Consider the following 24102-nt stretch of genomic DNA (forward strand, 5'->3'; position numbering starts at 1 on the left):
AAGTATGGTGATTTTCAAGTCAATCTCCCATTTGTGCTATTGCTGCTGATGGGGAATCTGCTGTCATGCTTTTACTACCTTCTTCTCATGTTAACCTTTTATAGTCCTATCAACCCTATTTCTTTTTACCCTCCTGTGTAGAGGTAGTTGATGGCAAGCTTTTATTTTCTTTCTAGTCCCTATCTTCATATTCTTTTGCATGTAGCTTGTCTGCTTCTATTACATAGCTGTCTTCTAGAGTTTAGCCTCTTCTGCTATCTTTAATGTATAACCATTCCAAATGACCTGCATTCCATTGCAACTTGAATATTATACTGCTGGATTAAGGGATTTAATGAGTTCATGGAATCATATTGTCTTGTGCATAATTTATTTTAATTGGAATCCCTGACAGGAGATACACACAGGGCAGCTCATGTTGATTTTTCTGTTGACTTTGATGCCTCCATTTGCAATCTACTTAACTGTTCTTTTTTGCATACAGCAGTGCTGAAGAAACTTATATACTGGTTATAACCAAAAGGCCTTTTAAATGTTGCACATTTTAGGAAGATGCATTAAAATATTTATTTGGAAATTCAGAAATAATTTTCTAGAATAGGAGATTATGCCAAAATATTTGAAGACTTGTTGGGTCAACCTCAACTTGTTAATTTCATATAATTGGTTCTCCATTGTCCTGTATAAATCCTACACTGTTTTTAGAGCCAGCTCTAAAATGTATGTGTTACTACCTAAATGCCCTCATAGATTCAGTTGCAAATTACTGCTCAAAGGGAAAAGAGAAAAAGGCTAATGAAGTAAAATCATTGTATTGGGTGCACCTGTTGGACTTCACTTGTAGAAAGCCAAATTCAGTACTGTTTTGACCACAGATTCAGATACAGATTCCCAAATAACAGTTGAAAAAGGAGAGGGACAGCTTAAATTAGTAGCTAAAACTATGAGATGCCAAGTATTAAATAATAGCAAATATTGCAAGTTAGGATTGAGGTTCAATATCTGAATATGGGCTATGACTGGAGTAGATGTGCCACAGGGATTAAGGATAGATGAAACTGAAGAGCATTGGTAAGTAAGTCTAGAGATACCAGAACTTGATAAGCAGGAGGTAACAGATGAGAACTGAAGCACTGCAGCAGATGTAGGTAGAGGAAGAGCCTCTGGACCCTTGACCAGAAGACCAAAGGTTGTTGTGAGTTTGTTTAAGATGCATTATTAGAAAGTATAGTTTTGTAACACCTGCAAGTGAGAAGCACCAGCTGCTATAGCTTACATTTAAAGTTTCAAATTTAATATTTTTAATCAATACTTTTTGATGGAAGAGGAGGTGATTTCAGTCTTAAAATTGCTAAAGTGGTTCTTGTTGCTCTTGTCTAGTAGCAACAATGGAATACAGAACCTTGCATGTCCTTACTTTATTATTATTATTATTATTTATATAAAGCTACCTAAAAATAGAAATAGAAAACCTAACTTTAGCTTTCACTGTCCCTGTTTGGAAAGTTTGGTCTAAGGCCTATGGCAGAACTGTGCAATACCCTCTGAACTAAAATAGCTGTCTGTTAGAGTGCTTGAACTGCTCCTTTGTCTTACAGAGGGAATACTTCATAAATAGCTTACATCTGCTCCAGTATCCACAGACAGTAAAATCATCCATATTTTTTATTTTTAAAACAAAATTAGTAGCCATTAAATTCCCCTGTTTTAACAATAAACCAAGATGCAAGGTATTTTGACAGATGTGACATTAACTACGTATGAAATAGTACCATGTAGGCTTCTCTTTGGTGTCATTCCAGATGAAAACATATAGAAAAGGTTTTTATTATTATTTTTAAAATACATTATTTTTATCACAAACCTGAATAAGGTTTTTCACCCTAAGAAATTTATAGATGTCAGCTGATGGACAACTACTTATAACATTATTTTGTCATGTTTGTTTGTATTGGTTTTCTGTGAATAAAAGATACTCTAAGCATCCTTGGGAAATTTATCACTCTGTTTTTTTGTTGTGGATGTATTTATAATGTCTGTTATACATGATGTAGAGTAATAGAGTTTGTTTAAACTTACCAGTACTACCCCACAATCTTTATGCTCTGAAAGTAAGACAGACCAAATAAGTCACTTTACAAAACCGAAAGACTTCTATACTTTGCTTATATGTGAGGTCTGCAAGCTTGCTTGCTACTTGTCTCTTTTAGACTGGCCAGCTATTAGATTTCACCAAGTAAAGGATCTTGTTTCAGCTATTTTGTGAATGCTATTTCAATTGTAACAATAGTGATTAAGCTCTTTTCAGAACAGAAGGAAACAGCCTCTTCCTCACTGGCTATGCAGCTCTTTTCTCACTAGAACAGTATTTAGGACATTAGCAATCTTGGATATTAATGTATGCTAGTCAGCTAAATAAAGCTTATCTTTTATAATGGATTTTAGACCACCTAACGTTTCAGTTACATGATATGCTGATTTTTGTTCTTAATCCCAGGACATTTTCTGGAAGAATTGGATCACAACATAAAAAGCCATTTCTGATAGATAAGTTAGTCACTATATTATTTTCTTTTTCCTGCTCTCAAAATGTTCACATTAATTTACTGTAGGTATTTGTGAATTTATTTGGAAAATATTTTCACTACATGAATACCTTGTGCACAGTTTGTTTGTTATCTAACATCTACATTAATTCAGTGTTGGTTAGTCATTTGACAGTTTCTCTACTGAGTTTCTTTGCATCATACAAAGACTTTTCATATTCAAAGTATTGTGAAAAATCAAACTCAACATACATTTTGCTACTACTTAAGTTTTTGCTTTCATTCTCTATGGCAAATGAAAGTAAACCTTGATTATTTCAGAGCTCAGATAAACATCAATGGCACTTTTCTTATTGCTCAGGTAGCTCAAGTAATGGCAATCTTCTGACCCGGATTCTCCCTGCAGACTCAGGTCAGTGCAACCTTCTTCTCTTGGTCTTTTACACTGCTGTGCAAAGTCCCTATGGGCTGTGAAGTTGTCACAGTCCACTCCAGAAATGGCTTCACTGCAGCAAAACACATTTATTAAATCCTTTGGGGTCTTTCCATGTAGGGCCCTGAGTGTAAGGTTTCTTTTATGTGCTTTGTAACTAAAAAATACAGTCAACCACTATTAAGCCTAAGAAGGTATTACTTCAAATCAGGCATTTACAGATAGATTTATACAGTTAAAGAGAATAGCTTTATTTGTCTATCTTTGTGTCACCTTCTGGTTTCTGTAAAGTCAGTGACAGAAATATATTTAACACTTACTAAAATAAATACGGCTTCAAATTGTTGTATCTAATCATTCATGCTTGATAATTTTGGCCCTATGTTGTCTGTACTTCTGTGTTGTCTTAACTGTAAACCTACAATTGTATCATTACAAGGTGCAGTGAGGGTTATGCAATTGTTTAGAAAATACTTTGAGATAATCAGACAAAAGACAATTGCAGGAGTGCAAGGCATTTTAATGTGGCTTCTCTAAATATTGGTCATGGACACAGGCTATGCTATAATTATTATATTTTATGGGCAATATCTTGAGTAAAATTTAATTCAATCTACTTTGACTTTTAGTTTAATTGTTAGTATCTGAAAAAAAAATTGTATTTAGGGACTGTAGATGGGTGGGATAGCCAGTGGTGGTATCCAGATAGCTGTGAAGGATTTCCCCTGAAGACATGGTAGAACAGACTCTGTAGTGATGATCCTCATTGTATCCAAGGTGGCCAAAGTCATTACTCCCAGCCAGCACTGCTGGTTTGTCTCTGTGCAGTTAAGAAACCTCTCTCTTGGGACAGGAGTGTGATATTAGCAATGCCTTAGAGTTTCTTTCTAGATGCTGGAGGAACCAATAGGGATGGCAGAGTAGGGAATTTGGCAGCAAAGGGGAGGGAGCAGAGTGCTGAAGGGGAAGACTCTGGTGTTTGCATTTTCAGTGGAAGGCTTCCAGAAAATAACAAGTGAGAGAGACAAAGGTATCTTGGCTTTTGAAGTCTGAAGTATCTCAGGATACTGAGAACAAATATTCTGCATGCAAAATGAAATCTGGAGTTATTGATTACTTCACGTCAGAAATGTCAGAAAAAGCATCAGAGAATAAATATGTCAGTGCTCTTGTAAAGTCACTAAGTATTTTGTATTTATGAATGAAGTCTCTTCTTCTGATCTTCTCAGTTGATATGTTCACTGTGTTTTATTGTCATACAGGAAGATTATGCCATTTTGATGAAAAGATAATTTATGAATCAACCTGCTCTCATCCATCTGCTGGACATCAGAGCATCTTGCCAAGATGCATCTGACACGCACAAACATGTAATTTCACTCCCTTTGGTTGTTTTACTATTTATTACACAACTACAGCAGCAATTTTTTCCTCTGACTTACTTTTTATCTACAAGCATTGGGTATTCTCCTGGATATTGCTGCTGCTTTGCTTTAATAGTCTTTAAGAGTCAGGAGAGGGACTGAAGAAGATGTCAGAGCAACTTATGTTCTCTTGGCAGATTTTTTTTAGGACATCTATGGCCTTTTTAGAAGTTATTCAGGTGACTCATATTACTTAGTAGACAGAGAACAATATGATGGAAATTTTTAGTGAGGTTTTTGCATATTAAGACTTTCACTGGGAGTCTTTCTGTGACCCTGCAGTCTTTTACACTTAGATTCTCCCCAGATATTTCTTCATGCCCTTGAGTCTGAATGTGTCCAATGTTGAGGGGATTTTGATAGGACCTCATGAGGAACTGACACCTAGAAGCTGACTCTCCAGTTATTAAACATTAATACAAAGTGTTCAATACATCTATAGCTCACTTTGTAGCATTTGTATACCCCTTCTTATGGATACTTTATGCAATACCACTCCCACACCACCACTTCCAGTGCTGCCTCAAATTCAGTTTTGGTTGCCAGTCCCAGACAATATACTGCCTTTGAGAACAAATGCAAAGATGTGTAGTTGTCAGTGTTTGATGACATTTCCTTAAGCACACCTCTGTTTCCATTTTGTTTTTCTCCATGCAGCTTAACTCCCTTATTACAAATACCAGCTTTTCCCAGCCTTTTTGTTTCTCCACATACAGAAACTCAGAAGAGTTGCAGCAGACTCCTAGAATATTTTTTCCTGAGGCAATTTCATCCAAGCACTTGATATTGCTGGTCAGTTTGGAGTTGTAATTTGAGAGGACCACCCTCAAATTTCTTGAGTGGATGAGGAGACATGACATCAGCCTCTGTGTGAGAGACAAACTCAGATAAGAAGAAAGAAAGCTGGCAGCCAAGTTAGTGTGTCTCGTCAAGTTACCCTATTGGAGCTTATCAGTGTCAGCTTGTGCACAGAAATAGAAGCCCCATGGTAAACTAAATCTATTAAAACAAAATAGATAAAAGGTAAGGGGCACACTTAACCTACTAGTCTTTAATTTTAGCTCAATCTGTTTTGGATGAAGCATTTTTTTTTCAATGTTTCCATTAAATTAACAGCTGTGAGGCTTATTAAGCTAAGAAAAGTAGTTGAGGGGAAGATTAAAATAGTTTAAGAGCTACAAGTAGAGGAAACATTACAAACCAGGACAAGCAGAAGAGAAAATTAAAAGAAAATAAAATGGAAACAAGATACACATACCATTAATTTTCTGCTTCTATACTGAATGGCTTTCCCTTATTCCTTTATTTTTGTTTGAAGAATTGCAGTCCATCTGGCAGAGAGGTGTATCTTCTCTTTTTGTGGCTGATGTAGTATGAAAAAAAATCTAAGCCAGCATCAATATTTTACGAAGTTGAACTACGGCAGCATGTGCCCCCATAGCTCCAACTCTTGTTGTTTTTACAGAATACGAGTAAATTACTTTAGAATGTTTTATGGCCAATGATTTTATTTACATAAGAGCCTGTGCAGTTATTGATGCTTGGCCTGATCTGGTTTCTTGGGCTCTGTGCATGTTCACTGAAGGGGAGAGAAGACCAGTAGGCAGCTATTGGCAATGAAACAGGAGCAAGGAATCCTTCTGAGGTTGTTAGTGAAAAAGATGCACTCTCGAGCCTCTGGAGGCTGTGCCCAGCTGACCGCGCTGGGGATAGAGACAGCAGCTATATATAGGTGTGGCCTGAGGCTGCAGGGGACCACACACAGGCACAGTGGTGCTCCTCACAAGCCAAATAAAGCTGCTGCTGCCTGTGTGAATCAGCTGGTGAGTCAGCAAAGCCTTTGCCAGGAGAACAGCAGGCACAGAGAAAGGGATGCTAACTGGGTTTCCTAAGTAATAGCTTTTTGTTGTGCCTTTTGGGGCACAGAAAGTGAAGAAATGTGCATAGTCTGCTGTTTCACAGAGTGATTTCACATTTAACCTGGCAAGTTCTTCAAAAACATGAGAAAAAGCAAATGACTGAGAAATGTTGCAGAGCTATAAGGAATGTCTGAAGGCATTTGAATAGTGCCAGACATGTAAGGTTAGATGTGTTTGGCTTTTGAAATTTGGAAATTGTTGTCAGAGAGACATAGGAGAATCGACTGAAGTGTTCTGGAAGTATCTACATCCAGGGCAGATGAGAGAAACTGACATCTAAGAACAGATCGAGGTGAGGAAGTTGGTTTTGGGGAAAGCAGTATTTTTTCCCAAGGCAGATGGTCATGATGCTGGTTTTTCTTTATGGTCAGCTGGTCATGGCACAAGGCCAGTAATGTTCACCATGTAGCTGTGCCTGGGTTTGTGCAAAAGGCAGGTGCAGAGTGGAGAAGCCTGCTTTGACACATGTGAGGTAAAGAGGGAGCAAGGCCAGGTGTGTGGGACATGGCAGCTTCTGCAGCCAGGCTGTGCATCTCACTGGGGAGCCAGTGGCTTCCTGGAGCCAGGGGAAGGACAAGCAAGCAAGCTTACAGATCTGAAGAAGGATTATGGCCACAGCTGGTAAGAAACACTGATGTCAATGAGTGGGCTCTTAAATATGTCTGTGAGAGTAGGAAATACTGTTTTGCTCTCTCTCATGCACACATCTTCCTGAAGTATCCCATGCACATATCTGCATGGAATAAGAACATACCCAAGAAAAATCAGAAGAGCACTATGCATTTTCTTAACTGTGCTTGCTCAGTCTTCTGATTTGATGGTATGTATGCAGTTCCTTTGCAATATGGCTTAGAACCTTTGTTCTCTTTGATATAGCAATACTGAAATAATTTCCCAGCTTACACTACCTTAGCTGCTGAGAGGTGGAAGTGATATTGGTAACTGACATTCATCCTCAGAGACAACCATATGACCATAAAAGCAGAGCCATTCCTTCTGCAAACATCTGCTGCCCTAGCAGACCTCTCATCTATTTTGTTCTCACAGCTTTGATTCAAACAGGAACTTGGAAATAAAAAAAAAATCAGATAATTAATTTTCATGGTGATCCACAAAAATAATAAGAAAAATAAGAGCAGTGCTGTTGTACTTAAATGTTTGACCACAACAGTTCTCTTGGCAACCTGAGGGAGCTCAGCCTAGATCCCATGGCTGTAAACAGCAGAGTGATCCCCCTGGCTCTTGATTCCCTTTTCCCTATTTACTGTTCCTGGGAAAGCAGCTAGAGAGCAGGCAATTGTGGCTGGCAGTGGCCACCTATTGTCAGCTATTATTTTGCCAGGATGCCCAGCTGCTTTCCCCAGCACACTGGACTCACTGTGCATGAGCATAGTACGTGGGCACAGCTCTGCCTCCTAGATCAGAGAGGGGCAATTGCCCACAAACAACAGAGATTTGCAAAACCTCCTCTCACACCTCTTTCCTTGGTCTGGGCAGGGCAGCTTTGTTGAGGACATACACAGTAATGGGCACACGTACCAAAAGCAGTGGACGCAGTCCCCATGTGGCAAGCTCAGGCACATGGTAGAGGGGGCCAGCATGCATGAGGTCCATGGCCCTGGATCCTCCTGGATAAATAGTCAACATAGGTGAACAGAAAGATGATCATTTTGCTTTTCCTGTGGCAGTGGTTGCAGATAAATGAATTGTCTTGCTTGAGTTGTGTCATTAGCAAGTATTTGAGTATTAGCAGCCATGTACTGAGAAATTTCTCAATCTCATTAAACTAGACCTAGGACTTGCATAAACATTTGGGTTTACTGGAAGCACAAGAGCTTTAGTTGGCTGCAAAGTGGAAAATTAATTCAAAGCTGAATCTACCTTTCAGCTGCAGACAGTGTCATTTGCATTCAAAAACAATGTTGTAAATAACACTCTTCCAATGTTCTTTATGAATAAATGTGTGATATTATTTTAACTAAAAATTTGGGAAGCCTGCCCAACATGAAGCAGCAAACCATTTCTGTCTGGAATAGATTATTCTTTAAAGTTCTGAAGACTGGAAAGAGATTTATTTTCTCTTGAACAGCTGCTACTAACAACATAGATGGCAAAAAACTACTTCTTTATTTTTAGAAGAAAATTATTACTAAACATTCGTAGGCTTGACAAAATAGAATCGAGGTCTCCAAGTATTTGAATTTGCTGACCTGAATTATGTAATTTTTCTTAATTCTGGTAAATGCTTTAATAGCATTATTATTATTTAAACAAAAGTCTTAAGATTTTGAGTTTTTCTGCCTGCTCACTTGTAAAAGGGATGATGTGTTCTTTGGCTTTGAGATTTTAAAGAATACAACAAAAGCCTTGGACAAATTCTTCAGAGCAACTAAGAGATACCTAAGTTTGAGCTTCGGAAAGGTGTGGGAAGTGGATGACAGTTGAACAAACAGTCCTTAAATTGTTTTATTGCATGAGGAAGTAGATAAGAGCAGGTAAAGGTGGCAGGGGATTACTGATGAGATTGTGAGGTAGGAGGGGTCTGAGATAAAGGACACAGATATGGGAACACTGACAATAGATACTCAAGCCATTCCTTTTCCTTGGACTAGAAGTCCAGTTGTCAGCTGTCCATGGACAGTCTACCTGAACTCCTGTTAAAACTGGAGATTCAGAAGTGCCACAGCTGTTTGCAAGCAGAGCTGGCCCAGGGTGGGTTAACTCCCACCAGCACGACATAAGCACAGCACAGCTGGCCCATGCTCTGGTGTTTGATGCGTATCACTTAGTAACTGTGTGGCACACATTAAATCCATTTCTCCTGCACAATATGTAACCAGGTAACCATGGGGCTCTTATTTCTTCAGCTTATTTCCATTACATTTTACTTTCTGTCTCTAACAAGGGAGCCACACTGTCCCCCAGACAGTGCTTATTCTGCTATGTACTGCATCATCTCCAGAGCAAGAGTGCCTGTGGAGGAAAAACTAGGTGTAAATTAATTTTATGCCATTTATTTTGCAAATGTGTATTTGCATGTTTCATATACAGATGAAGTGAACTTTATGAGGGATTTAATCCAATTGTCCACAGCCCAGCTCTTGGAAAAAGCTGAAGTGACTGGCTGAAGAATGCATTCAGGATCTGCATTTATGAGTTCGCAGTTTAAGTCTGGCCTCAGTCATATCTGGAGAACAGCATGTGTTCCAGATACTGTCAAAGGCAGCAAACTGCTGAAAAAATCGTGCCAAAGCAACAGCTGAAGCAATGAAAGCTTTCAGTTTCTTACAACTCCATTTAACTGTGTGCTTAGGAGCAGCTCATTAAGTAGCAAGCAACCATGTGAGGGGATGCCGAAGATTAAAGGAATCCTGTCATTCGATAGTGGTGACATTTGCCTGCTGCTTTCCAAGTGGCAGTGCTTGCCAAGCCCAGGGGAAGCCAGTGACAGCCCACAGTAGCAGCATCAATTTAAGCAGCAGATTGGCAGGAACAGTGCCTGCTTTGAATATGAATGCTTGAGCCCGGCTCGTGGTAGGTCCAATTTGTGAATTCTGTCAGGAGAAAGACTGTTACAGAAAACAATTGCATTTTACACACATTTTCATGTGTGTGTACACATCCAGGTGGATCTAGCTCAAACAAGTCTCTTGCACTGATAAATCAGCGTCTGCAGTGGCAAGCACAAAGGGACAGGGGCTATTGTGCCACTATCTCAGAAGTGAACACAGGGAGCGGTTCTGTTTCACTTCACAAGTTCCTATGACTGTTGTGACCTGATGGAAACAAAGAGAAGCTCTGAATTTCCCACCTGTGGGAGGTCGGAAGGCATTCAAGACACCAGCAGACTCATCAGGACTTCTTCAGCCCTCCGAGTAGCTTCCCTGAGCTCTCTGGACCCCAGAATTTTGAGGCTTCACTACCTCTTCACCTGTGTGACTTTGCAGAATCATACTGATGTCTGTGGAGTCCACTGGCCTTTCTAACCATCCTGCAGGCTTGGTAATCACCTTTTATCCAGGGTGACTGAGAGCAATGAAATGTACTTCAGCACAATTACAAAAATTTTGCAAGAGGTTTCTTTTTGTGGTTGTTTTTTTGGTTGTTGTTTTTTTTTTTTTTTCCCTGAAGTCTATGCTGCTACTACAGAAAAGCCTTGCTGAATTAATAAGAAATATGCCTTTCTGACGTTTCTTACAGTTAGCCTCAGGAACGTGGAGTTTTTTTAGTGTTCTTATTGAGATGTACTGCTCCAGAGAAATAACCTGCAAAGGCCATGAATGCTATGCAACTACTTATATCAAAGAGCAACACTTCAATTAATAAATCCCTATTAACATCTCTAATTCTAATAACTTTCCAACATTCATAGAAATCCCAAGCCTTCTCCTCCAGTTACTGTTTTTATGTACTCTCAGTTATTTTTAGGAATTTCAAATGTTCAGTCCCAAAGTCCCAACATTGTTTAAAAGTCCTTGTTCTTGCTTTGTGCAGCAGAAGGTATTAATTTAGCTTAGAGCAAGAAATCTTGTGAAGAATTGTGGGCTGGAAAATAAAACCAAATTGCATGGTTACTCAGAAGAGGGTAACAAGGTCTTTGGAGATTATACTACCACCTAGAGAGTGAAAGCAGCTACTTGAAACAATATATACATAGGACAACTACAAGCTCAATTTTTTCTTCCTGTTACCTATTTTTCTTCTAACTTCTCTATCCTGCTTCTTACATCTTTGCTTTGTATTCTCAATGTAAAGATGTACCCAGTGATGTAATGGAATTGTATAAGCTAAAGTAATTGCTAGAGAACAAGCAAGGGGAGGTAGTTTCCAGCTTCCACAGCTCTTTCTGAAGTCTCTAAAGCCCTTTTTTGTTTTTTCAGCTGTTTGATACAGATGTCTGGAGCTTTAGTTAGATTTTTTCTGTGTATATGAAACAGAGATAAGAAAAAAGAACACATTTTTCCTGTAAGAGCAAGAATTTTCTCTTCCTCTGTAGCAGCATTAGCATAGATAAGTACTTGGGTTTTAAAGAAATCCCAGAGTTTGGTTTGCTCAGATAAGAATGATTTATCTTCTTAGATAATAACAAAAATCAATGTATAGAAAGCACTCTTCTAGAAGTGGGAGACAGCTCATCTGGATGACAAGCAAAACTAATATGGCTTCCAGAATAATAATTCCCTTTAATTTTACATAAGAGAGAAGGCAGTCTGTGATTTGTTTTTCCATTTGCCATAAATTTAATTTGACTGAGAATGGCTCATGGTCACTTGTCCACAGCTAGCACTGAATTTGTATAGTTACTCACAACAGCACTCCAGCTGACAAATTGAAGCTATATTTCAGCTGCACTTCAGTAGTGGCTTTTATTCCCTTTCAGGAATTAACCCCATCTGTCTTCATGCAGCATTTCAGTGAGGACACAAGATGACTGCAGGATCAAGATAAATACCGTGTACATCCAATCTCTTTTCAAACACTTCTGAGTGCAATTGCAACACATCCATCTTTGGTTGCAAATTCACCAGCTAGGCATCTAAACACACATAATGTCAAACACATACTTTTTTTGAGAATGTTTTACTTACCTTTATTAGAGACAAACTGGTCTGGCCTTGCTTTGGACTGAGATAACATTTTATGATGAAGGCTCAAGCTTATTGAGCTTATTTCAATCATTTCAGGACTCTATTGACCATATTTCACAGAATCACAGAATGGTCAGGTTGGAAGAGACAGAAGTGCTTCATCTGTCCCAACCTCCCACCAGCTCAAGCAGGGTCATCCTAAAGCACATTGCACATGATTGCATGCAGACGGTTCTTGAGTATCTCCAGTGAGAGAGACACCACAGCCCCTCTGGGCAACCTGTTTCAGTGCTTAGTCACCCATATATGAAAGAAGTTCTTCCTCAGGTTGAGGTGGAACTTCCTGCCATCCTGCCCATTGCCTCTTTTCCTCTTGCTTGGCATCACCAAGAAGAGCCTGACTCCATCTGTGGCACCCTCCCTTCAGATGTTCACAGACATTACTGTGGTCCCCTCTCAGTCATCTCTTCTTGAAGCTGAACAGGCCCAGAACCCTCAGCCTTTTCTCAGAGGAGATGTTGTCTTGCTGGCCCTTCACTGGACCTGCTCCAGGAGCTCCCTGTCTCTCTGGTCCTGAGGAGCCCAGAACTGGACACAGCACTGCAGGTGAGGCTCACCAGGGCTGAGCAGAGGGGCAGGATCCCCTCCCCTGCCCTGCTGGCCGTGCTCTTCCCAATGCAGCTCAGGATCCCAAGGGCCCTCCTGGCACAAGGACACACTGCTGGCTCAGGGACAGTTTGGTGTCCACCAGCACCTCCAGGCCTTTCTCCACAGAGCTGCTTCCCAGCAGCTCAGCCCTCAGTCTGGGCTGGGCCATGGGGTTATTCCTGCCCAGGTGCAGGACCCTGCCCCTGCCTTTGCTGAATCTCAGGCAGTTCTTCTCTGCCCATCTCTGCAGCCTGCTGAGATCCTTCTGAAGGGCTGCACAGCCTCTGGGGTATCAGTCACTGCTCCCAGCTTTGTGTCATCAGTGACCCTGCTGAGGAGGGATCTGCCCTTCATCCAAGTCATCACTGAGTAAGGTAAACAATTTCCAGTAAACAGGGAAGGATGATGAGGTTTGTTATGAAGTTTGTTCGGCAGTTCAAGATTGCAGTGCCTAGTGATTACATCATATAGATTTAGAGTGGGAAATGACTCCTTAACATGAGCTTCAAAAGCCTTTTTAATTTCAAATATTCTTATAGCTCAAGTTTGTCACAGTCACAAGCTGCTGCTGTTTATAAAGTTAAAAAAATAAATTTAAATAAATATTAAATAAAGCAATTTAAATGAGAAAAATGGAATTATGAAAGAAAAATTTGAAGGTGAAAATTACTTTCTAATTCTGTCTTCAGTTCATGGAAAGAGAAACTTTTTTCCTCCTATCCTGAACAATTATCTCTGGTGTGAAAGTGTGCTTGTACTGAATGTACGATAGATGGAGAATCCTTTCAGAAAATATCAGCAGGAGACTCAAAATGACCTGAAACTGAACTGCTCAAATAAGAAGCAAAACAGTCTGTTAGATGCCAAGAAGTCTACAGGGAGTCAGTAGTTCATTTGTCTTCTGTGCTTGTTGTTCAAGATAGGAAAAATGGGACCTCTTCATCCATCACTTCCACAGTATAAAAACAGATACAAAGCTAGAAATGTTCTTAATTGCCACACAAGTGGGGGCTCTCCATCATTTATTACATCTTCAGAACTCAGACACAATGGGGTCATATTTGCAACCCATACTCTTCCAAGTGTTTGGCCTCATTACTTTTCATTTCTTTTATGAATGCCTAGAAAAACCCCGACAAGGAAGTTTTGCCAAGTTCTGTAATCCCAGGGTTTGAAGGACTTCATGCCTAGCATCTTTAACTTGCTGCTACATCTGATAGTCCTGAACTGAGCTGCTGAGTCTGCCCCAGGCCCAATGATCTTTATGCCTTTTCAGTATGCACAGTTGTTAATCACATTCTAGTATCCCACAAGTTCACACCTAACTCCATAACTGATTTCTGTGCAATTTCAACATCAAATACTCAATATATCCTTTTTCCCTCCAATTAGCAAGTTCCCTCTGCCTCAACATGAACACTTGCCAATGTTTCCAATTGCTTTTGTAATAGGTAGTATGAGTTGCATCTTGCTTTATGCACTAGCAGTATCAACCTTTTTAATAAGCTTAGACTAGCTCACCTAGCCACCAAGTATCTAATAAATATTGTCTTACAGGGTCTATTCCAGTCAACTTTTCTCCCTCCTTCAACCCATATTCTTCTTCATGATGCAATATGCTTTCTTTAAAATACACTTATATGTGGTACAAGTCCATGAGCACATGCAAGACTAGAATTAGCTGCATGGCAGTACATTTGCATGTTAATAAACAATCACACCTTCATTGTGGAAAAGGAGGTGAGATAAATTTGATGTTCGATCAGATTTACAAGGTTTCATATGGACCTGGTAGCAATTTATTTTGTAGTACTGGAAATAAGTTTACAGGAGAGATGCACCTTATAAAGCTGGAAATAACATGTGGCAATTTTGTTATGACTACAGATGGAAAGAATCCCTTTGAAATATATTTTGAAACTTTGGTTTGGAGGTGTTTGGCCTTTGGATCCTATGAAAGGACAGTACACAGCAAAAAGCCATCACTATGGAGTCTGACATGTCTGATGGGCAAGTTTCTGTGGAATATTCTGTTTCTGACCAGATCAGCAATAAAGCATGGAAATTACATCAAGTCCTACCCCTGCAGATGGCAGCAGTACTTCAAATTTCAGTTCCACAGTGCAGGATGTGGTAGAAGCTGAGTCAGATTTCCAAAGTAAAGGTACTGTTGACCGTCAGGCTCCTAAAGTGATGTTGTGCTACTCATCAGCAGGTTACTGATGATTTTTTCAGTTAGAAGATGAAAATTTTAATATTTTCCAAGTAGCAGAAACGTGTTCCTGAGCCTTGTGGAACCCCTCTTGGTTCCAAGCCTAATCAGCTCTTGCCCTGCTTTATCTCAAGTACTGCAGGTGTTATCTCAAGTACTGCAGGTGTTATTTTAAAACAAATTTATATTCTTCAATCTGACAACAGCATTTGACTTTGTTGGCTTGGAGGAGTACAGCACAGTAATAAAACCAATACTTCAATAGTAATTTCAGCTGTAGCAAGATGTTGCTAAAAGAAATCCTTTCAGAGGCAGATAGCTAGCCCTAAAAACTGCTGGATGAGGCAGGATGATCAAACTGACCAAGATAGCCCTTTTTTCATAGCATACAAAACCAGTTTGAAGTACTATAATTCAACCACCTGGAACTTTCTGTGCTCTGCATGGATCCTGAAGGGTTTGAATTTAGATGTAAACAGCTTCACCTCACACCTCCCAAGATTAAGTGTTAACATTAAAACATTGACAGTAAAAAATTTGTTAATGTTAATAAACATTAACATAAAAAATTTCAGTCGAAGCATCCAGCAAACTGGGGTTTGAGTAATGTGAAAGATTTGTGCAGAGCCATGTCCTTATCTGCTGCCAGCACAAGCAAAGGGAAGACCAGCAGCATGTACTGGGATATCCCTTATAGCAAGGTCCAAACTAGGAATCTACTCTTGTGTCTGTTGAGTTGTTTGGAAAGAAGGACAAGTGAAGAACTCTATTCTCCCTACAAATCTGAGAGCAGCTGCCCAAAAACCCTCAATCTGTATAAAATAACACCAGTTCATCTCCAAACCTGCAGCTTCCCAGTCCAAGCCTTAAAGTTCTGCTTAACATTTAAGCCTGAGAAAATGTCTAACTCCCAACATTCCTACTTCCCAGTGACTTGTGGAAACTTCTGAACAGCAGAGTCTCAGCCACATGAATCTGTCAGGCAGAGACCAAATATCCTTGTCCATGTGCCCACCCTGCAGCCAATAAACAGAAAAATTCCAGCAAGTAAAAATAACACAAATTTCTGCAGCGGTTCTGAAGAAGAACCAAGAATTCCTGTGTGAATTACCTATAAGGCATGATGTGAAAAACAGTTCAAATGGCCTGAAGTTACTGGTAATTATCCATATACACCAGCTTTCCAAGTCCCAGCAGCCTGTGAGGCACATCTTGGCAACAACCACTTCATCCTCCTAAATGGCCATGGGCAGCTTTCATGGCTGTCTGTTGCTATTAGAGAAGAAAAGACTGTTTCAGTTGGAAGGGACTACAACAATATTAGTTTTCATTCAGCTACAGATACTGAAGGCCCTGCAAAGCAGAACAAAACAGAAGAAATCAGGGTTTCAACTCTGCATTCCTGACAAAATATCTCTACTTATTTAGAATATGAAGTAGCTTCCCTTCTTTTTTCTAGTTCTTTTGACCTAAGCTGACATCTTCAGCTTTTATCATTACATGGACTCTTCTTTCCTCTGATGTGTCTCTCCTTTTTGGCTTTCTATTTTAGTAGAAATAATTCAATAAAATAAATTATTTCTATGTAATGATGACAGTAGACCTGTCATCATAATTAGAGATGAATAAAAATTAATCTGTAGTTTTTATTTCCTACATTTGCCTTTTCATCTTTTCTGCAGTTCCTAACACTAAATTTTATTCTACAAACAATCCAGAAATACAATGAGCAATCAACGTCATACAAGTAAACCTATCCAGGCAAGCTTACAATTTGTTTCACAGGAGTTCCTCTAACTTTAAGGCAAGGATTAGGAGCTAATTACATTTATTATTTTATATCTATTCAAGATTTTTGGCTGTATGCTTTGGTTTTTTATCTACCTCTGCTACCACTAGCTCATTGCTGTGAGCTACTGTTTTCACAAATGCATTGCTTTATGTTACCTAGTGTCTTCATTTTAAGCACAAAGTCTTTGCAAGTAAGCATGATGGTGTGGCTGATCCTTAGTGGATAGCTGTGTATTTCAACATCATTATTAGGGTTCATGTCATTTTCCAGCTTAAATCAGAGGCAACACAAATGCAATAAACATGAAATAATTTAACAGCAGTTTAAGTAAAACTTGAACTGTGAAGTCTGAACTTCAGATTGATGTGTGGATTTCTGTAGGACAATTTCAAAACTGAATGGGTTGGATTTCTTGGATTATTTAGCAGATTTGTGTCTGAGGCTGTAAATTCTGTTCAATAAACAGATAAGTATTTGCTAGCCTAGTTTAGACTCAGCACTTTTGTGTTCCATCTCCTGCCCTATACTATTTATAGGATTACTGGGTGCTTTGTAAGACTGCTTCAATAGGAGGGGAAGCTATCCCTGTAAAGCCTTGGAATTTATCAAATTAAAGGTGCTATGTAAGTTGCTACTTTTTTCCCTGTTTAATATACTGTGAATTGATGAAAGAGAACAAGAGAGTGATGGCTACCTCTCAGTATAATATAAAATTTGCCTTAGGTTGAGATACTATTTACTGAACACTTCTTTCACCCAAAGAGAAAAACTAATGATGGCATTTGCTGTTTTCATAACAGCCCAGGAGAGCGCTGACTCTGACAGGCTGCTACTCCCTGATGGCTAAATAGCTAAGGAGAAGTAACGTGAGAAACAGCTCTGCTGAAAATAACTCCAGCCATCATCACTGAAGCACATGGACTCATTCTTGCTATAAGTCTGTTTCCCCTGCAGCAAAATCCCTCTTATTCCCCTCCCATGGTGGTGGTTTGTTGCTCAGGCTCCCTTTAGCATTGTCACTTCTGGTTTTTTCCTTTATTCCACTGTGTAAACCACAGGACAAAGGGGAAGGGAGGAGCTGTCAAAACCAATGTGCCATTCTGCTGCTGAACTACTGAGCAAAGGGGATATTAATAAAGAAAACTGAAACTTAGGTGCCTAGGTGATCTGGGAACTAGATTCTGAACTCTGTTTCCAGAATATTTCAATTCTGGAAGTCAGTGAGAGAGAACAAGAACTGCACTGTAGCTGCCTACAGTGATGGAAAGACAGAGGGAAAAAAATAAAATCAGTAAAGTGAAGAAGAAACAATAACACTGGAAATCTGCCTGGGATTAATAGCACAACCCCGATGGAAGACCTCACCGACATACATCTGCAACACTTGATTCCAAGCAAACCTAGGTACTGTCCACGCTAGTCAGTCTGCAAGTATAGAACCAGATGAATCACTGGTAATGTTGATGAGTGGAAACTTACTACACATGGACACTTGGATAGTCTAGTATTAGTGGGGGTAGCTGATAGGCTAATTGTTTCGTAATCATCCAAACATTAACACACACTACACTTTTTAGAACAAAAAGCAAAAGGGTTAATAGCAACAAAATGGCAACAGGGTAAAGCGCTCAGTTGAGAATTCCAGTAGCTGTTGGTGACCATCCAAAAAGAGTGTCCCACCATTGGTGTTCTCCATCTTTCTTCACCTCCTCCATCACACAATGTATTTCTTCCATATTGTGATGGAGAGTAATCAAAAAGTTTTTTGTTTCCAGGTTTTCATTAGAATGAATCTAAAAATAACAAACATTTTGTTCAATATCAAGACAAATGTCTTGAACTTTGATGGTGCTACTTTCACAATTGAATCCTTTTTGCTCTCATACAATGCAAGCATTAACATCAATAGTCTGCCACTTACTTTCATCTTTTTGGGCCCATACTCCATGCTCCAGAGAACAGAGTATTGTTTAATCCTAATGCAATGACCAAGTATATTCTATATACTGAAGTACTGTGGCTTGGTGAAACAAAAACTGTGGCTGTGCTGCAGATGGGATCATAGGTAGAATTGTCTAGATACCACCAGGATTGTGATTTATTTTCAAACTGAACAATGTTATCCCAAAATACCTTTTGAATTTCAACAGGAAAAGTACCTTTTCCACATTCTCTTCTGACTGGAGCTGTCATTAATTGCATCCACAGTTGAGCTTGGATACAACTAAGAACTAAAGAATCATTGGTTTGAAGTATGCTAAGTGCATCTGTGATAAACGGAGAATGTTTTTCATTAATTGCCTCCCACTGAGTTAATATGTCCATTAGAAACCATTGATTAGCTCCCCAAACCACAAGGGAAGATTGTAGAGGGTGTTTCAGTTTATTTAGATCACTAATTATTGTGACAAGTTTGCTCATTAATACCTCACAGTCTGTGTCATTTAGAGTTCCCAATACTATTCCCAGAACAGCAGTCACATCCCTTCTGGTTTGCCAGGAAGAAGGGAGGGCTTGTTCGTGCAGCCATGCTGGGCATCCCTCACAGGAGGTTTTCAGGAGCAAGCTGGTCGGACTATGGAAACATTATTCTGCATTAACAGCTCAACTTGAGGAACCATGTTGGGTTAAATAGCAGCTGCTCTTGACCTGCATTCTTGATTAAGTAGAGACAAATGTTGTAGATGTGAGGAAACAGTTCAATAGGAGGCTGAGTTGTTAAATATGACTCTTAAACAAGAATTTCAAATTGAAGGACCAAGATTAATCAAGAGTTGTGGTCTGTCTAAAGACACATCACAAGCATTGGATGGGATATTTTCAAGGTATGCCAGCACTCATGCTCTTAGAAGAGCAGGTGTGCATGTTGTTTTTCCCTTTGGCATAGTTTACAACACTTATTTCCTCAACATAGCTCACAACAATGTGACAATAAGTGTTGTCAGGCATTTAGCATTGAATTAGGCATTGAATTAGGCATCCTATCTAGGTAATGTTGCCTTTCATTCCCTTTAGAGATGGGATGTGTTGATTTTCACCTTTATCTGTGACAATCCACCCCAGCTTATAAAAGAGGCATAGATATGTCTACAAGCACATATTCTTCTATCCATGGCTACCCCATTGTACATAAATTTCACAGTTTGTGTTCTACAATTAGGAAAACAAGTGACAGTTCTACACCCTATTTTTCCCACAAACAAACTGCAAGCACATACTGTGTAAAACTAAAATTATTACAGGATTTCTTATTGTTACTTGGTTTAGCAAAATCAGTGTGGTATATTTTAATTTCAGTGGGTTTTTCATGAGTAGACCCATTGATTGCTCTGCATCCTATTTTTATTTCTTCCCCAGGCATTGCTTGGAGTGCTGATATTTCAGAAATATCATGGTTGTCATGAGTTCCTTTTCCATCCCACTCACTTGTGAGATATAATTCATCTTTATGTACAACCACAACAGCAGGGTTCAGGTTGTCCTTGCTATTGTGTGGAATCCCAACTCGTGCTGTATATTTAACATCACCTTGGGGACCATGGAAATTCTGTACCTTGATTATGAGCCAAAAGGAATTGCATTGCCATATTATGAATAAAATAATATAATAAACCCAATCTATCAATTTGCTCTCCTCAAAATTTAGGTTTCCATACAACTATGTACAGCAAAAATAGTATTACAGCCAAAACTAATGACAATACTCCTTAGAGACATTCAGGGTTGGTATAGGCTAATCCCATGAAGGACTCACACTCAAAGTTACAGAATAACTCTCTTTAGTATTAGAAAATTGTGACAGGTAAAGATTTGAGGATAGTCAGTGGTAGTATCTGACTGCAAAAATACATTCAAAGCAATACAGACAAACTCCCCACTAAAAGTATTCAGCACACACAGATCATGATTCTTATCCAATGGGCACCCCTATGGGCGAGAAGATAGGTTCAGTCTGTCAGCCGATTCCAGTAGTTACAATGGAGTTTTCCCTGAATTTTTCCCATTCTCACTCACTATTATGCTACTTCTTTATGTTTAGATGGAGCTTGAGTGGCTCTAGTCATATATACATTTGTTACTGATTGATGTAAAATTCTGTTGCTTCACTGCTAAAGAGCCAATAAAATATAGAGTACATGCTCAGTGAGGGCTGAGTAACTTTGGGATGGAGGTGTGTGTTAATGTTACAATTAGGTTCTAATGAACCAAGTTCATCTGAGGAGAGCAATTTCTTCACAGCTGTTGGCTCAGCAGTAAGACACCTTGTCCTCTCTCCCCTGGCTGACAGGTGCTACACAGTTCATGAGCTGAAAAGTGCTAACCAGTTCCCCTCCCTGCAAGGCTTTCTGCAGAGCCTGGCCACAGTGTCTCCCCTCTGCTCCACCCTCATTCCATTCCCCTTAGCAGGTGCTGTGTGTATGGGGAATCATTATGGAATAGGTTTCGAGTATGCCAACCACATTCCATACAGGGAGCATCAACTGCAGTTTATCCTATAATTTCCATACCATTATGACATCTGGTAGGATATGAATAGAGCTTCTAGATTTTCTCTGATTTTACCCCCAGACATTTTGCCACAGGACCCCCTGCAAAGTAAAACTGTGCTGTGATAAAGAAATGCAACAACAGCTGTCTGAGATGAAAAGTTGTCCCAGTAAGACCCTTTCTAGCCAACAAGTATAAATAAGGCAGACAGGGAGCTTACTTAGATTTGGCAGTTATTCTGCAGTAGTTATTATATTGAAAAGTGAGAAGACCTGGGTGTCAGGAGTAATAAGAAATTCCAGATGCATAAAAAAAAAAAAAAAAAAAAAAAAAAAAGCACCATAAGAGGAAACCAAAATAGCCTCCACTGCCTCTGAACAAGGAGTTTCTCTTAATTCTGAGAGAATGAAAAAAGCTGAAAAGTATGCCCAGCAGCACTGAAATATCTGAAGGTATTCCTGTGAAAACACCTGTCAGTAAGGGCAAGAGCAATTAAACACAGCTAGATCTGAGACAGGATTTTCAAAAAACAGCAGTCAAATTTTGCAGACTGGTGTATATATGGTTGTTCACAGTTATTTATGTATATTATTCAGCACAGGATATCTGGATACAGCCCTAAGATGCACTGCGCTCAGAGTCAAGAAATAAAGCAGAACTGGGCTATTATTCAAGGCAATAACTTTCTAACTGACATTTTCAGAGTTTTAAAAAGTGCCTCCTTATGCTGAAATTGGAGCTGCCTCTCTGTATGAATGACTGTGTTCTGCCACAGATACTTTGAAAACTGTTGATGGAAGGGAAATTGCTATATTGGTAGACTGGTTGGAGGTTGTTTTTAAATTACTATTAAGAATTTATATTGCTTGGTGCAGAGACTGTATGCAAAAATTGTATTTTGGCTGCTGAGTTAACCCAAGAACTGAATTTACAGCCAAAGGATAAACCTGCTTCAGGAATAAGAAAGAAAAATCCCACTGAAGTTATTTACAGTGTACATTTCCAAGCCAAGAAACACAGATGAGCCTGATACAGGCCATCTGGCATGCTACAAGAATTGTAAACATTATTACAGAAAACTGTGCACCTGGGGGACAGTTGAACCTTTTGAAGGGGCAAATGGCTTCCCACCAAATAGAGAATTAAAAACCCCATTGCTGGACTGTTGATCCCATCTGAATTTTCTCAAAGTTGATGGGCTAAAGGCTGCAGAATAAACACATGTTCATCAAAATGGGAACAGCTTAAAATTTGAATCCATGTGTTTTCTAGATGTGATAATGGTCAAAGCTGGAAATCTGATGAAGACCTAATTTGTGCTTTTGAAGCTGTTACCTGTCAAGTGTGAGACAGCAGGGTGTGGCTGAACCACATAGTCAAATTGATATGTTCATCCATTACTAAGCACTCATATTTTCCATACTTTCCTTGCACTAGCACTCCTAGGATTTCTGGAAAGGAAGCAATGAGGGCATGTAGGAAAGAGTGAACAGGTTGGAAACAATTCGAGTAACTGAGCAGAAATTATTTCTGAGTAAAAGTGCTCAGCATGCCAAAGTGACAGCTAATATTTAACTAGTCTAGAAGTTATTTAAGAGAAATCTGGTGATGGTCATGGCTGCAATATCTCTGTCAGAAATATGCAATTGATGGGAATTTCTCAGGGAGAAATGATTACTACACAACTAGGGGATAAATTCACTTCTGCCTTGAACAAAATATAATGAAACTCATGCAAGGATATACAATTGCATTTTAAATACTGCAATTTCGTGTCTTACAATCAACCATAAATAGGAAAAATGAAGAAGGTGGCCTGCTGCAGTGCAGGCATCAGTGTGCTGCTAGAGATCCACTGAGGATGCACCAAGGGACAGAGTCACAGAGGGAAGAAAAGACTGGAAAAGACTGGGAAAGAATGTGGTGCTGAAAAACTCTGGCCAGACAGCACAGAAAACAGAAGCTGTAGGAGTCCAACACCCCTGGGAGCTCTGCTGCCCAGAGCTCATAGCTGCTGAGCCATGCCTCAGCATGTTGCTGTCCCAATGCTCCTTGAGGGATGCAGTAACATTTATCACAGCTATGAGTTCTTTCTGCTCTTTGCCTTTCCCAGTTTCTCCTGTAATATTCTCTTGTTTTCTATATCCTTGCCTGGTCTAGAGATTCCCCTTGGCTGCATTTTCTTTGCTTTTATGTCTACCTGCCAGCCATTGATTTAAACTTATTGGGAATAGAATCATACAATATAAAATAATTTCAGATTGAATGGATTTCCAGATGTCATCAGATTTAACCTCTTGCCTAAAGCAGAGCTATTTGTGGTCAAGAAGCTCAAAGACTTAATCTCTAGCAAGGGAGATTGGACCACACGGCCAAAGAAGCTGCACAATATTTGATCACTCTTATTACAAAGAACATCAGAATTTCCCTTGTAAATGTGACCCCTGACTCTCACTCTGTGGTGTTTAGCAGAAACTTTAAATGGAAGAATCTGATGCAATTTGCAAGGGTAATACACATGAATAGACAGCTTATTTCTTTGCTTTCTTTTAAAGTTTGATGAGCCATTTCATAGGGCTTCGCATTGATTTGGACAGCTTATGTATACAGTATAGGAAGCAGGGGAAAAATATGGCATATCATCCTTTATGCAAGTTTACCACAGTTGCTTTAAAACTTGCAGAAGATTTAAGGTGAGGCTCTATCTAAACTCTTTTCAGAGCCCTAGAAAGAGATTAGAAACATGGGAGGGGTTTTTGTCTCAAAGAGCCTTCTTTAGCAGAGTGTACTGTCTTGGGCTGAGCCAGACCTTCAGTAAGGAGCAGAGATGAAAACTTCCTCCTGACCTCCTTCCTTGTCCACTAGTTAGCTACAAGAAGGCAGGGAAGATGGGCAGGTCTAATACAAACATGTCTGGAGACTGACAAGGATGCTAACTGCAGATTTCACTGTGGGATGATTATGGATTGTGATGGGAATAATGAGTGCCAATACCTGGCATACTAGTCCTGAAGTTTCAGGTAAAGGTTTTCATACAAAGCAGAACTTGGAA

Source organism: Lonchura striata, chromosome 5 (assembly GCF_050655825.1).
Source record: "Lonchura striata isolate lonStrDom1 chromosome 5, ASM5065582v1, whole genome shotgun sequence".
NCBI classification, from domain to species: Eukaryota; Metazoa; Chordata; class Aves; order Passeriformes; family Estrildidae; genus Lonchura; species Lonchura striata.